The sequence below is a fragment of the Stigmatopora argus genome, chromosome 2 (assembly GCF_051989625.1).
Source record: "Stigmatopora argus isolate UIUO_Sarg chromosome 2, RoL_Sarg_1.0, whole genome shotgun sequence".
Classification (NCBI taxonomy): domain Eukaryota; kingdom Metazoa; phylum Chordata; class Actinopteri; order Syngnathiformes; family Syngnathidae; genus Stigmatopora; species Stigmatopora argus.
The window spans coordinates 9,353,733-9,370,100 of NC_135388.1; the positions used below are offsets into that span (position 1 = coordinate 9,353,733).

General features: G+C 39.6%; 1 protein-coding gene across 2 annotated transcripts in view; it reads right to left on the reverse strand.

Annotated features, from left to right (window-relative positions):
- Nucleotides 1-16,368, reverse strand: part of LOC144067535 (E3 ubiquitin-protein ligase RNF128-like) — a 170,708-nt gene that overhangs the window by 50,380 nt on the left and 103,960 nt on the right. For both annotated transcript variants that reach the window (XR_013297971.1, XR_013297970.1), the window contains exon 3: nucleotides 9,742-9,793. The gene's annotated coding sequence lies outside the window, so the exon portion shown is untranslated. The remainder of the gene's footprint in view (nucleotides 1-9,741; nucleotides 9,794-16,368) is intronic.

Consider the following 16,368-nt stretch of genomic DNA (forward strand, 5'->3'; position numbering starts at 1 on the left):
TTTTCAGAAATGTCCACTCGCCTTGTGAGAAGGTATTTACAGTATAATGCTAACTGACATATAGAGGTCTCCGGAGCAGCAGTAACACAGGGAGGATGATTAACTGGCTGCCTCAACTCTTGCCTTGCGCATATATCCATCTCGCTTTCATTAAATGAATAATCCACCCCTTCACTCACTTCAATGTAGAGACAGAGGGGATAAAAAAGAAAAAAAAAGTTGTGTCTCCATTTTGGAGGGCAGAGTGACATAACAATAAAGAGAGAGAAACTTATTTCAAAGCAAAGATGGAACATTGGAACTTTCAGTTTCATATGGCTGGATTAGGTTAATCCTAAACATGGAGGGAAGATTTGACAAGTGCTTTGTGGGACTCAACAAGAATTAGGGTGTTTAACATACTGTGGTCTCGGGGTTCTTGGGGAATCACAGTGATTATGCTATTTCTTCATATATTGCAGAATATCATTGCTCGTGGTAGGATTACTTGGCCCCCTGAATTAGGTACAAATGATATGGATGGCTGGATAGGGATAGTCTATGGCCTGCCCCAATTTTATTTGCACAAATCACTTCAAGGACTATCTTCTTAACCCACATTAGATACTCTATGACAGCATATATAATGCCAACTTTTCTGAAATACAGTGAAAGTGGGTGGAAAAAAAGATTTGGAATAAAGACAAAAACTTTTGTGTCAGCAAAACCTGAGCATATCTCATTTCTAAATTGGTGCTTCATTGTTATCTAGTGGCTTTGAATTGTTTGTATTTGCATTATTGCCAACAGGTGTATAAGTATAAATCCTAATAAACGTTCCTTGAAATTATCCATAAAATTCATTGCACAGGTACTATATTTACCGTTGGGTAATAAGATAAGCACAAGAGGGATCCTTCTGTATTAAAACATTGTCTGTCAGTAATGAGGAACTAATTAAAATGCCTTTAAAAAGGCAGGATATGCAAACATATACACCCCTTAGCGGGATTATTTTCCTCTTGTGGTAATCAGAAAAAAATTGTAGCAATACAAATATGTTGACTCAAGACAACGTGATTAGTAAAAAAATTCAGCTAATACGTTGCGGCTCTGCCAGTCTGTTAATAAAAACAAAAACAAGTACGGATGTGGATGTTTCAAAAAGTAAAGGCACTTTGCCAAGAATTTGATGTTCATAAAACAGCAGATGATTACAATGCCCCCAATTCATAACTAAAGATCAGAATCACAAACTCAATCTCAGGTGTATTTGTGATTCATTCTGTAATTAGCAGAAAACTAATGTATTTTGAGCTTACTTAAAACCACTGCATATTTAAATAACTGAGAAAATAATGCAAATAACACTCATTAAGGAGTAAGGTGATTAGAAATCACAAAGTTTGAACATAATGTGCTCATTTGAGTATATAACTTCCTTCTATATTCTCTAATAGCACCAACAAATTTTGACCTATTTTTCTCAAACTAATTCATATGCTAAATCTACCAACTATACACATAACTCGACCAAAAAAAATCAAATCACTTGACATTCCTCCATTAAAATCTATAGCAGAATAATCTTAAAATGCTGTAATAATAGTTTCAATGTCCGCCCTTGTTAACAATCCTTACTCTACTATACAGTGCAGTTGTCTTAAATCTTGGGTATGCAATTAGCCTGGGAGAAAAAAAATCATGGCTAATGTGCTTATGGAAAGAGAAGAATGTTCATGGGCTCATGATCATCTAATGAATTTGGAACAGGCAATCGGCAGGGGAGGGTGACTTCTTTCTCAGTGTGAGATGAGCCTTTCAAAAATTGAAGCGAGGAGGAACCTCCGCAGCACACAGTCATAAAAAGAAGAAAAAAAACATCCAAATTTAGGTAATGAACCTCCTCCCACACGTCCCATCCCTTTTGTCTTGCCGTTCACCTCCGCCGTTGCTTTTCTTCGTCGGCTGCAATCGACATCTCTGACTAACTCGCAGAACCTCCCTCTTAATTGTCTTTGTCTGTTCCTCTCAAAGCCTCTTCCGTGCTATCTACCTCTTAATCTATCATCTTCCCTCACTTTCTACTCGCCACTGCTCCACCAGCACCCCCCACCTTAACGCTAATTAGTGTAACATGAAATCATTAGGATAGCCATCACAATCTCTGCCATGGTAATTCCATAATCATTACCGCGTCTTCCTCCTCCGCTCACAGATAGAACAGACTCATCAAAAGAGCTGGACTACCTAGCTCTGTCTCCAAGACACAGCAATTAGTAAAAACCCCTTGCCAAGGATCTATATTCCTGGTAAACAATGGAATTAATGCTTCTGTGTATCTCTTCAATTAACACAAAGAAAAGAGTGTGGTCATCATTCTTCAGCCTCTACAAAATGGTGTGGAATAAGTAACAGTGTGAATCTCAAATGAGGACCACAGGTGGTTGGACTGTAATTGTTTTTTTTGTTTGGTGGTCATTATTTTCCATACCAACAAACTTCATGAAGGAATTTAACTAAAACTCGAGCTTGCAATCAAGAGCTGTAACGTGTCTTCATCATGAAAAGTTTTAGATAATGTCGACGTATTTTGTGACTTTTTCATCCATTCTAGGAAAGATTTTTCCAACAGACTTTAGTCATGAATGTAAAATGTATATTTCCTGCACTGTGAAGCAAAGGAAGCAATTTGTATAGCATGGGCAAGGGGAGAGGTGGATGTGTAGCAAAGGTTCAAAACATGAAAAGAAAAGGAGTGTTCGTGATAGTAATTCAAAATTTAAATCAGTCAATTAAAATAGTGGTCTGTGACACCAAAAGGTAAACTGAAATTCAGAAGAATCCCCTTTGCATCCTCCACTGCTTACTAAAATGATTAACATTTTTCAGGGAAGTTGTTTGGTGCAGCCCATTTCCCCCCAAGCACAAATGTAATCACTTTTTTCTTCCTCTCTTCTTTTCTCCCACATAATCACCACAAATTATTGTTCACTGTAGCCATGACAACACAATGTGGACACGTAATCATAACACAATGAGGCTGTGGTTGAAGGAAATTGAAAAACTGAACTGACAAACTAACATGTAAATGTTTGCGAAATCTACATGTCAACATAAATTTAATTAAATGTTCAACTCATTTCACAGTACGCAGAGTGGATTGCTATGGTCTGTGGGGAGAAAACATGCTTTGGACGGAAGCCAGAGAAGAAAAACCAAACCGTCATAAACTTTTCTTAGCCTCACGTGTATTATACTGTAATTCTTGTGGTCATGGTGTCCTGGTGGTAATTCATTTGTGTGACCGTTCAAGCAATTACACTTACAAGGCTGGCTTTGAATGATCACATTTCAGTACAATTGGAAGCCATTTCAAATGGATTGAACGTCTATCACCCTTAATGCCTGTCATTGAGTTAAATATGGTAGTTGACCAGAGGTTTTCATTGGAACTGAGCGCCTGAGTGTTGGTTGATGGGCTTTCTTAGTGGAAGTAGTGGTACCACTGCATACTGCGTATCTAGTTTTTTGACAAAAGTAATAGTAATGCAAGGCCGCTGTGGCAGTTCTTCGCACTTTTGTAAAGCTTTAATTAGCTGTCGTGACACCATGTTGACATGGCCCATGAGCTTTCCCAGTAAAAAAAAATGTAATGGCGCTGAGAATAAACGACCCAATTATGTGAATTGTGACTATTTCCTGTTCAAACATGAGCTGTAATTTGCTTGAGGATTCACGATGATGTAATTTTGAAATTAATGCATGCAAAATTGTGGTTACTTGATTAGTGGTAATTAGCTGATTGCAAAGAAGAGACGCTGGGAGCAAGGCGCGAATGCAATGAGTGAATAATGCTGCTTTGGTCTGTCAAATATCAGACTAATGCGCTGATGCATATGCAGGCATAGAGATGACCCCTCTCTCTGCGTGAGACCAGCCTGGCCATGATTCTGCATACATTATCCTTGAGTCGAGGCAGCCAGAACACCACAATTGAAAGAAGCTCCCCCCCCATTGACATCTGTTTGTATTCTTTTCTCATCTGAGGCTCTGGGAAATTTTGTATAATCAAATTTACCTTTCCGTACATGTCAAATTCAAACACAACACCAGAATCATACTGTCAGGGGGGCACACAAAGGTTAGCTGTTTGGCACGTATAATGTACAAGGTGTCAGCGACACAGGCATAAATAAACGATCATATGGGAACAGAGCAGCTTGATTGGGATTGGCAGATGTCTACGGTGCTCTCAAGTATGGCTGAACTGACTCCCAGGCAGTGTGACTGCACAAAAGCACGCTGCTCGCTCAACATCATTTTGCCCTTTTGCCGACCTCTTACAGCTCAAGTTGCTGTATGCTTGTCACATCACGTTTGGCACATTTGACGTTGCTGGTTTCAAGATCTGACATTCCTTCCATCTTTTGCGTCAGGAACTGTAACACTGGTGTAAACATTGCTTGTATCATCGTCCAAGGGTAAGCATGGTAAATTGATTGTACGGCAAACACATTCATGCAGTGATATTTAGGCTTATAGGCATTACACACAACACATTCATCACTGCTAGGAGTGAGATAGAAATGTGAAAGAGAAAAAAAAAATCTCAGATATTTTTTTCTAAATGACAAAGGTGTCATATACTGTATGAATTGTTGATGGGAAGTCACTAAAATTTAAATTAATACTAAATCACTAATCTTTTTAAAGTAACTACAAAAAAGTCATACAAAAAAAGTACTCATTTGAACAGTATCATCTCTTTTGTCTGCTTACACTATCAACAATGTTCAATTGAGAAAACTGTTGTATTTAGAGTCATCTTTTATGAAGATAAATGCTTGGTGCTTTAAAAGTACTAAAAACAGGGCACAGGGTGCCAAGATTTAAACTATTCTACCAAATCTGCTCTAAAACATTGCGGGCAGGGCTGGGGATACAATCTGAAAATCTCCATGGATGAGGTGACATCCTCCTGGGTCAAATTAGCCATCAAGATAATAAAATCAAGCATTCATGCTGACAAGCGTTTGCCTCTTTTTGTCCTCTACTCTGCGTTTTCCGTACCGTGGCCCTAGCTTCACTGCAGGTAGAAACCCACTTTCAACAAGGAGCAATGCTGCGCATCAATATTTATGATCCCAAAGTTCCCGTTGACCATTGCAGTGTTTGTGTGCGCACGCCTCAACGCAGTGCTTACATCAGGTAGGGGAGGATTAAAGGATGAAAGGGAAATAATGCAATGTGTTTTGTGACCTCCACAGGACAGAGAAGGGGATTGAGGCTTTATTCTGATGCCGTTTATATTATGCTAACTTTAAGATGGCAGTTACTGATCCCACTATTATTAGCTGGAAGCTGTGAGATGGAATAGGAGAATGGAAAGACCTCTAAGCCACGTAGGACAGCATTTCCATTAAGTTGACAAGAAATGACTTTAATTGTCTGTGAGGCTGCAACTACAAATAAGAGATTTGGTGTTGAAATTAAATTACAATATTGCTAAATAGAGAAATTTGAGGGAAATTAAATTAAATCAAGCCTCCATGGGTTTTCGCCGGATATTGAGGCTTCCTTCGACATCGCAAAAAACATGCATGCTAGGCCCGTTGAACACTTGATTGTCCCTAGGTATAAGTGTGAGCGTTAATGGCTGTTTGTCTCATTGTGCCCTGGGATTACTGGCAACCGAATCAGGGTGTCCCCTGTCTACCGCCCACAATTGGCTGGGAGAGGCTCCAACTCCTCCATGACCCTTGTGAGGATGAGCGGAACCAAAATGAAATGAATGAATGGTTTTCCCTCAAGCCCTGTGAGGATAAGTAGCAAGGACGCTGAATAGAAAAATGTTTTGTTAAATCAGAATTATAAATGAATAGGACAAGATTTATATATTTATTGGGAACAGAATAGGGAATGTCCCGTATATTTCCAACATGACTCTGACAAACATTGTGAGTCAGGCCATTTCTCAGGCGCACCATCTGTGAACTTTAAGCACACTAAAGTTCTTCTAGATGAGATGACAACAATCCCTTTGGAAAAAGCCCAACATCTTGTGGAACATTTTACACGAAGAGTAAAAACCCCAGTATACCGCCAATTTCTTTGAAGCGCCTCTTGTAGTTGATTATCATCACCTCAAAAAATTGCACTGCACACAGTCAAGGAGGGTGATGATGGTTTACAACTAGTGCCGTTGTCTCAGCTGCAAATCTATGCACTCTTCCTATAACTGAACAAGGCAGCCATAAAGAGAGATGAGATAGTGGTAAGAGTAACAAAGAATGATCCTGACTTCCCCCCTCAACTTAATCCAATACATTTAGACTATAAATGCGTGTGCTGGGCCAATAATAAAGAGATAAAATCCAATCGAAATGTTTCCTTCATGTCTTAGACCACCAGAACGCTTGGTGAATAGATGCGCTTTGTTCGTTTGTTTTGCAGCACATGAGTTGGAAGCAGAAGCACAATTCCTGGGACAGGACTTTCAAGTTGTCACTGAACATGAGAGCAGAGAAAATCCCACCAAATGTATTCTATTGGGAGGCGAGGGAATATTAGGTGCTTTTTAAGTTAGTCTCTGAATTTTTAAAATGTGACAAATCGCTTTCGCTCACACTCTCCATAAATGCTGTAAAGATTCGCCTTCATTGGATGAAAGAACCAGAGGCTGTTACTCCTTTCCTTCTTCTCATCCTGCCATGAATTCCATGGGGAGGAGAGTTATTGATGCCCACTTGACCCATCAGGTTTACATATTCATGAGGAAATAGAGAAGGACGCAGCATGTTCCTGCTCTCTCTTCACCTCTTTCTGTCCGTCACCCCCTGTTCTTCCTCCCCTCCCACTAGACTTCCTAGTACTACAAGAAGTGACTGACAGATAGTAGCCCCTCTCCCCTTCCTGCAGCACCCCACCCCACCATCTTTTAAGTAATACGTTTGTCAGTCAAGTCAGTACATGGAAGCATTTGACAGCTGTAGGCAGAAACACAATCACTATCTGATGGGGCAACAACACTTCTGTGGTCTCTTGTAGTTGATGAATGTGTTGTTCTCGCTTCTCACATTGTGGTTTCTGTTTAGTGTGTATTCATACATTTTTAACATGAGTTAACAGACCCAAGTGATAATGACAAAAAGACACACAGCTGGTAGCAATGTTCTTGATCTGGAATTCCTTTCTGCTACTGAGAAGAATTCCACAAAAACCTCCACATTTCCCTCCCTTCTCACGCAGATAGTGGCTAACTTGTGCATCAAGGAAAGAAGGCTGTGTTTACATCTAATGGTTATTCTGCCTCATAAATACGCTGTCCACTGTCTTGTGGTTTTACCTGAAGTGTTTGGTTAGGTTTGTTGTATTCCCACAACATCAAGCGCTTTCGTATGAACATTACTAACTGCTTCTTGGGTATTTGGACCTAAAATAGCTTTGCGCATTACTCTTCCTTACCATGGCCTAAGGGCCTCCTTAGCATGGCCTAAGGGTATTGTACATAGTCCGATTGAGATGGTATGAGAATTACCCTTGCACAAGTAAATAATAAATATATATCACTTCTTGTTTATTTCAATTCAAGCTTCAGGATCATTGTAAATATGAGACTTGAAATTGAACCCAGACCAAAAGAGACGGGAAAAGAATGAAAAAAAACCCATTGAGAACAAGTAAGAATTACATTGTAGAATATAAGGAAAGATTATGGAACACATCTTGGCAGGGCCATGTGTGCAGATTGGGACGGGAGGCAGGGGGCCTAGAACTCAGTGTGATTCTAACTGAGGCCAGGGACCATGAGCTCACCTTGCCGGACTCCCTCCGTTCATCACTCACATGCATGCTAAACTAAATTACAAATCAAAGTCACTGACTTCTGCGGAAATCACTATTTATATTATGTTGTGAACTGGTACTACAGCGTTGCATGTATGACCATTTAAACATATACTTTATGATGTAGTTATGCATCCATTAATTCATTCACCTTCCGTAGCGCGCATTGATGATGCCGCAGTCAACTGCAGAGCATATTATTTGTACACTGTGAGGGTATTACTTGAAATACCCTCCAGTAAAGACTCCTCTCTTTGTGGTGTCTGTCAAAGTTTTCACCCTAGCCCTATGTTGTCAGACAAGACATCAAACAGAGTATAATTACTGTCACACATGCCATTATCTTTTTACCTAGTGAGGTCATAGGGGTGCTTGAGCATATCCCATTTGTCATTGGATGAGAAGCAAGGGTAACTTGAGAAGACCTCTGTTCATCAGTTGGCTTTAATTGTTATTATTCTCTGCTTTCTTTTCAAAGGATCTGAGTGTTTTTATGGCCGGCAATAGATTGAGCAAATAAACAAGCTGTAATTGTTTCATCCAATCACACGCGGGTATTTTCAGGAACAGGAGCACATACTCACGATGGCAAAATGGATACTTTGTCATAGCGGGGCAGCCTATAATGACCCTTAAGAGATTTGTTTCCGGCCTTTAGTGTCCTAATGAGTCTTAGTCACCCTCTGCTATCGGTTGATGTCAGGGCAATCAGCCCTTGTGTGTTAGAGTGGGTCTAAGGCTGCTGTGGGACTTCCCTGTACGTATTGCCTTAGCCAGGATGGATGGTACCTCAATTGAATAAAGGCGCTCACCGCTGCACAATACAGCTGATGTACTGAATTCACAATGAGACCTGGATTTACACCTCCCTTCTGTGTGTCTGAATTAGCATTTCTTACCCTTCCCACTACAGCATGTGTGTATGTGTTCGTTTGCTTTCATCTCCAACTGGGACTTCTGCATAAACACTACAGATGATAAATCCCCAAGCCCCCGAGGGGAAATATTGGTCTTGTTACTGGACAAATGGCCATGCTTTCAACAACGGTAGCTCAGATTAAGAGTTTGTGGAAAAAGAAGGGAAATGGGCTTTTGACCAAGCTGGCAGATTTAGCTGCTTATTAGACTCAGTAGATATGGTTGAATAAACTTCATTGCCTGATGGAACATGTTGGAGAGGCGTTTATGAGATGAGATAAGATCATTGACGTGTAAAGTGCTTCTGGCAGCCGCTAAAGACTCCGCCTTCGCTTGATTGATACATTGCTCAAAATCTACAGTCTTCACATTCTAGAAAATAATAACCAGAAAACTCTCCCAAAACCTAATCACATGCTGTAAAACAATCTCTATCTCTCTATTGCATTCACCATCTCTCTTCACCTTTTTCTGTTGCCAATATTCTTCACAGCATAAACAAAATTATTTAAAAAAACACTTCGGTATCTTCCTGCGCATCTCCGCTCACTGAAGTGGAAATTTTCTGCATTATGATCTCTTACAAACAACTGACCAAGAGAATGAGGGGATCAATTTGTCTCAGTCTGTTTCTGCTGTAAATGGAGCCAATATTCCTTATCTCTTGAAAACACTGGAAGTCCCTGCTGGCTCTGGGAGAAGAGTTTGCTATTATTTCCCTCTGTGCCAGTATTCAACAATGCTAAAAGACTATAATGTTAAAATACACCAGCTGTGTGATTTGCTCACTTGGCAAGGCTGATGAGTGAGTCTCCTTTGTGCATGTTGGACAGATTATGAGAACATTGTGTAGTACAAACAAGCAGACCAAAGGCAGGTGAATAAAGAGTACTGTGTTTGCATGTAGCGCACCTAGGGGATGTCTAAAGACTAAGGATGGACCAATAATGCTTTTAAACCAAGTACTAGTAGAATAAGAAACCTTTAAGTACTCACCAGTTATGAGCAGAAATACTTGACAATGCCATTTTTTTCTTCATTAAAACACCTGTGGAGGAAAAATGAAAATAAAATTGGCTGCGCAAACATGTGATTTTGGTAATATTCGAGAGGAAATTATCAGTGTGAAATTACAAGTTACATTTAAAAAAACCTACACAATAGAAAATAAACCCATCATCTGCTCACTATCGTAATCGTGAGCTAACCTTTTATCAAGGTGGGGGAATTAAATATCGGTCTCAGCACATTTCAACGGAAGTACTGTAAGTATAGGCCGATTTCCACAAAGCACCTTTCTTAGCTTAGACAGAAATCAAAGTCAAGCCTGTCTTTTTCACAATTCCTTTCTCTTTTTCTGGGCTTGCCATTTTTCTCACCAGGAGATTTGTTATAGCTCAATCCGGAATCACCCCCGCTCACAGGTGAGTCACCTTCATTTCTCCTTGAATCCCTTCCCACGCTGTGACGGCATTAACTTGTGTGATGAAAGCCAAGTGGTGCAAGTCGGGTGACTGACGAATGTCAAATCTCAACTCACCAGAGATAGCAAAGGATTTGTGAAAGTGAACAGAAAGGGAGAATTGTGTGAAAGCTAAACTAAAAGTCATTGATTAAATGCGTGAGTTTTGATTCAGAACACGATTTTTGACAAGTCGTCCATTTGTCTGGTCTGTATCAGTCTATTACCTTCCACTCTTTGCTGTGGACCTTTGTCCTTTCAATGGTTTTTAATGTATTCTCTGAATGTGGTGTGTTACTATTAGGCACCCATGGACACGGCAAATTTTAGAGACAGTATTTCCATTATGCTGGATGATCCTACCACCGACCCATGCTGTCATTCTAACTCATTCACATTTTACGTCATTCATTTGCTTTTGATACCGCCTTTTTTGTCTCGGTGGTAACTCATGCTGTTTGCTACAAGGGCAACCTCACAGGGTTGCTATTGAAAATGCCATAGGAGTACAGTTTCTGCATCTCCTTGCTGATTTCATTGACTACTGCTTGTGATGGCTGGCAGCATATCAATGCAAAGTAATTACAATGAGACACCGTGGGGTTGAATAATTGATGTGCTTTTTGGAGCTGATGTATACTGAAAAAGCTATCTGCCCACAGTCCCGTCAGTAGTTTATCACAAAGTGAGAGAGGAGAGAGTGCAGACTGACTGCCAATGCATAGCGCTGTGATAATGATGCGGGTCTGGGCCTGTCAGCAGAGAGAAGGCTGGGACTGAGCTCCCAAGGTGCTTGCCGCTAAGCTATCAGCTTCATTGCCAAAGATCAATACCTACAAGAGAAATGGTTTCATGCCAAAAACAGCAGAACTTTCAAGATTGGCTCCTTTTTGCACTCGTTGTTCTACAGGATTTCACTTGCTGCAAAGGCAACGTGCCCTTCCAATCTGAGTCAAAGCCAAAGTCAGTTACTGTATTTTCACAAATATAAGGCGTGCTTAAAAAATACATTTTTTCAATGTCGCCTAATAATGCACAGTGCGTGACCAAGTTTAAAAATCTGTAAATGTCGCGACGTGACTTCGATAAGCTGTCTACTTGACTGAGAGTATTATTATTATTATGTATTCAAGAAGAAGCTGTGTTTTAAACAAGATGGTTACCCCTGCTTTAAATAATTCAGTGTTTTTGTATGCTCTCATCTGGTGCTGACAAGTATAAAGGCCAAAAGTCTTCTACTCGTTTCCTATCTATAATTATTTTTACATTAGGACAAATATAAACACTGATTCTTATTTCTTCTCATTCAGCCAAGACATATTATTCTCAAAGGAATGAATTGATCACAACTAGACTCTTCTGGTCATTGTAGAAGTTTTTGCCTGTCCCTTGAGTAGTTCATTTGCTTTGGCTAGATTGGACTGGTTCCTTGCCAGACAGTCGGTACAAACCAAGGTTTTGCTACTGTCCTCTATGATTTTTTTCCTCTTTTCTTGTGAGGCAATTAATCTCTTTTTACGTCTAGTTGCCAAATGTTGGCTTAGCCTCTTGGTCAGTGGGATGTTCTTCGTGCCTCATTCCTTCTTTTACTCTTTTGTGCTACCATGCCTGCAGGCCCCTGAGCCATACTCCACCCTGCCATACTCACACAGCATTCATTATTTACAAGCCAAAAATGGAAGAATAACAGGCCTGGGGGGGTAAGAGTAACACATAAATAAAGTACAAAAAGAATCTAGAGCAAAAGAGAGACGTTGAGGCGGTGGTTTATTATTATTACTATTCTCTTGTAGATACAGAGTATGCTTGACAATTAACCAAGGTTATGGTTAGGCCAGCATACCGTTGTAATGTTACAGATATGTAAGTTTCGATCTGCTTTTTGCCAAAATTATACAAGTCATTCTCTGTGCACTTTTCATGAATTTTTGAGACACAAGCGGGAAATATGCTGTGAACCCTGCATTGGTTGGTAACCAGTGCAGGATGCTTCATATCTCACCCAAAGCCAGCTGGGCTAGGGTCCAAATCATCCATTACCAAGAGCGGGATGAGCATTAGAAAATGGATGGATGAATAAATCTACATCGTGTAATGACACAGGCCAACCGGCATACTGTCTTTCCCTAACAAATAACTCTTGTTTACAAACTTCAAATTGAGCGTAGAACTGCCTTAAACATTTTTACTTGAGAAATAATGCAAAAGACATTTAAATGTGTTCTTGGCTCTTCAAATCCTTGTTCAAATATTAAAATTGGACAAAGAAACATGACAACAATGCATATTTAGTAATTAAACATTTTGCATTGAAGGTCATTCGAATGCTGTGTGACAGGATGTTCTCCTTAGCCAAACTTTGGGAAAGTAAGGTTCTATTAAGATATCAAATTCTCTTCCTCTGACAAAAGGTGTCATTGCCTGCACAATATAATCATATTCTCCGTTTCTCCTTCTTTAATTTAATGCTCTAGCGATGGAGGTCAATTTCACACACGTCCACCTTTGAACGTCTGGTTGCCTTCTCTTATCACCCAGAAACTTTATCATTAAGACCCGCCACATTGGGTGGGTGAATTATACAGAATGTGCATCTTTGTAAAAGCTTTCAAGGACACGGAACATAAACGCTGTGTGCACACTTCAGCATTCATTCATTCATTCATTTTCTAAACCTCTTATCCCCACAAGGGTCACAGGGGGGTGCTGGAGCCTATCCCAGCTAACCACGGTCACCAGGCAGGGGACACACTGAAAAAAATAACATGACATTTCAGTCGGAAAGATGTTAAATGAGATAAATAGCCAGAAAGGGATTTGGAAGGCAGGTTGTAATTTTTAAATTTCAGGAGACGACTTGATTTAAAAACAGGCGTGGTGGAAATTCAGACATGATCTTTAAGCGACTGGCAGATTAATTTACTTTTGTATTGCCATGATTAATGGCACAGATGTGCTATTTGACAGCAAAAAAATTGAACTGGCTATTTATTAAATCAGCCTTGAATGTAATCCAAAGACTGAATAATTTGTTGTTCGGCAAATGTATCTTTTGCCGAGGTTTTTTTTGGGCCAACTCGAAACCATGAGGCTGAGTTAAGTGTGCTTCGGGTTGATTGCCAAAACAGAATTAACATTCTAGAGCCAATTGGCAAGAACGTTTTTTTTGGGGGGGGATCACCAAAGATTCAGAGAAGAGCAGTCCACACCAAATGTTTTTTTAGCTTGTTGCATAGAGCACCGCATCTTCATTTGCCCCGAGGAGCAATTCAGAAATTAAAAACCAAATAAAACTGACAAGTGACTACCGGCGTAACGACTAATTACAGTTGTTATAAATACAAGTTTAAGTGCAGTCATCCGCTCAGTGGTTCGCCTTGTCCATCGCTCCAACACAGCTTTTTCTGCAAGTGTAGAATAGTTTGTGGGTGATTTCTGGACATGCTGAAGTTGTGTAATTGTGTGCCCTTTTGAGCTCGAGAAGAATGTCTCAAATGTCCCAATACTTGATTGTCTGATCGTACTTCAAACCACAATAGTAGTAGAGTGATATATGAGATCCTTTCTTAAATTTCAGATACAGATTCTGAACTGTTTGTCAATAGCAGAGGGATTAATGCAAAATGAAGAGAATCCTCATATAAGCCTGAACATGTAATGTACTGCAAAGCACTGTTCTCTCAAAGATTTATTCTTGTTCTCGTCTTTGTTTCAGTCCCTCCTTTTTGCTTGCTGTCTAATGTCATACTCAACCTGTCTTGCAATTATTGTTTATAAAAATAACAATAAAAAGCCAGAAACAAAGAGCCGGAAAACACCCTCCATCATGTTCAGTTGGTTGGAAATTGCTCTGAAAATAATGTCAGACTGACACAGCCGTTGATTGCTGTCTACCCGAATGATAAAAATTGGAGGAAAGGCACAGCATTTTAGTGTAAAGTAGGGGATAAAGAAAGTTTAATCTAATCTAAAATAAAGAATATAATTTTTACAGTATCCTACCTGACGAGTACCGGACCAATCAGTGAATTTACAGCGATGACAGCAATATAATGTCTATTTTGTTGTCAATGGCAGTGAATTGAGGTACATTGATCACGCTGTTAACAAGAATGCCGTTGTCAGAACTCAATGTTTGGATTTTTGTTAAAGGTTTCTTGTTGAAACTGGTCTAGGGTGCAGAAAATGGTCGGGGACCACTGATTTAGAGGGTTCAGGATGTGAAGGTGTACACGTGTGTGTAGCACAACCTCTCGATAAGATGCCCAAATGTGTCAGGCAGTGTCGACTTTGCCGAGGGCTGAAGCCTTTGAGAGAGCCTTTGACTCCATTTTATCTTCTCACTCAAGGCACACGGGGCAAGATTTAATCAAAGCAAATAGCCTCTTGGATAATTCCTTCTAACCTCAGTGAGCTAGCGGTGGGATTTGAGACCCATAGAGTCCAGTCATCTGTATGGAAAATCATATTCCCATTCAGCACAACTGCGTGTACCTTTGCAGAAGGCAGATGGTTTCAATTTATTATGAGAAAGTCAATACGGTGGAGGATTAGGAGCACACAGATGGGGGAAGGGACTAATACTGGTGTAACATTGGGAGGAAAGAGTTGTTAAAAAAGAGAGAGATAGAATCAGATCATAGTGTAAGAGGCAAACATATTATTTACCTAAGCCTGAAATATTTGAATTGGCTGTTTGATGTCTATTTTAATCGCCATACTGACTTTAAGTCACACTTTTGTCGATTGGCTGGACCTACGACTTATATTGAGGTGCGACCTTCAGTCCGAAAAATGTGGTAATTTCATTTAAATTGGCTATTTAGGTGATCAGTGATGAATACAAATAAATACAAGCAATTAACCAAACATGTAGAAATGCCACCAAAATGGCAGTCTTTGATCCTTGACATAGGTTTTTGTCCTTCACATTTATAGTCCATATTTATTCATATATAGCTTATGAATAAAAATGACTACAGAGCTTTGATTCAGGAACTGAATGTACAACCCTTTTTTTTTCTCTTACTTATTCTTTCGCTTTTCTGCTGCCATCATCTCTCTATCCAGGGGCACCTACAGTATTGTATGCCCTTGAGATGGCTTTAAAAGCCTACTTCAGAATCATTATGCAATTTGGGGGGAGGCTCTGAGGTACTCGTGATTGGGTTCAATGAATATTCTATGGGCAAATGTAAAATTTCGGTTACCTTTCATTATTATTATGCACTCTTATTTGGAATGTGTGGGTAAAAAAAGAGTTCTGTGAAAGGACTTAACTTTTATAAGATGCATTTTCTTTTCCCCAGCATGCATATATAAATTATAATGGCCGTTCAGCCAGCGTAGCATCTTTTGGGCGAATGATGAGTGGCAGCCAGACCAACAGGTCAACTGCAAATGTTTACCATACGCAAATTTAGACAATGTCCAAAAGGCATTTGAAGGTATCGCTTCAGGGAAACAGAAAGAGATAAATGAATAAAATTGTTATAAATAGAAAAATAACTGGAAGAACTATACGTAATAAATGTTTAGCTGTTTATATTTGCTCTCAGCTCCCGCTCAATGTATTTACAGTACGCAGACCCAATCGACACGCCAAGCTTCAATATAAACTAAGCATTTTAAGTGATTAGTGTAGTATGTCATTGAGCGATTTAGTCATATTTGCCTTTGTTTGTAAATTGATATTTTGAGTGCAAGGCGGAATTTTTTATTTTAATGATAAATCCATCCCCCTAGTGGGTGCAGAGCAAGACGAGTAAATCAAGTGAAAGCAAGTGTTAAATGCATCAAAGTAGTGCTCATATATTATAGATGGCTTTGGAATTGCATGACCAGCTGCGCACTTTGAAACCATGAAGCATAAATGCAAGTTCAGGCCCAGCACAAAAAAGCATCCTTTAGGAAAAATTGTTAAATGAGCACTGTCACATTGAAGAGTGAATGTTAAACAACTTCAGAACTTGTTTGTTTAAGGTTGAGCGAGTGTTTACGCAAAAAAGTGCTTAACACGTTTTCAGAATATGTCAGCTTTTGTGTCTAACCGGGTATTGTAGCAGAAATTAATGACATCAATTCTGCTGAGTGTAACCATCTAATCATTTAGTTCCATCCCGTGGACCGGTACACAAAGTTTTCCAATTATTTCTTCTTAA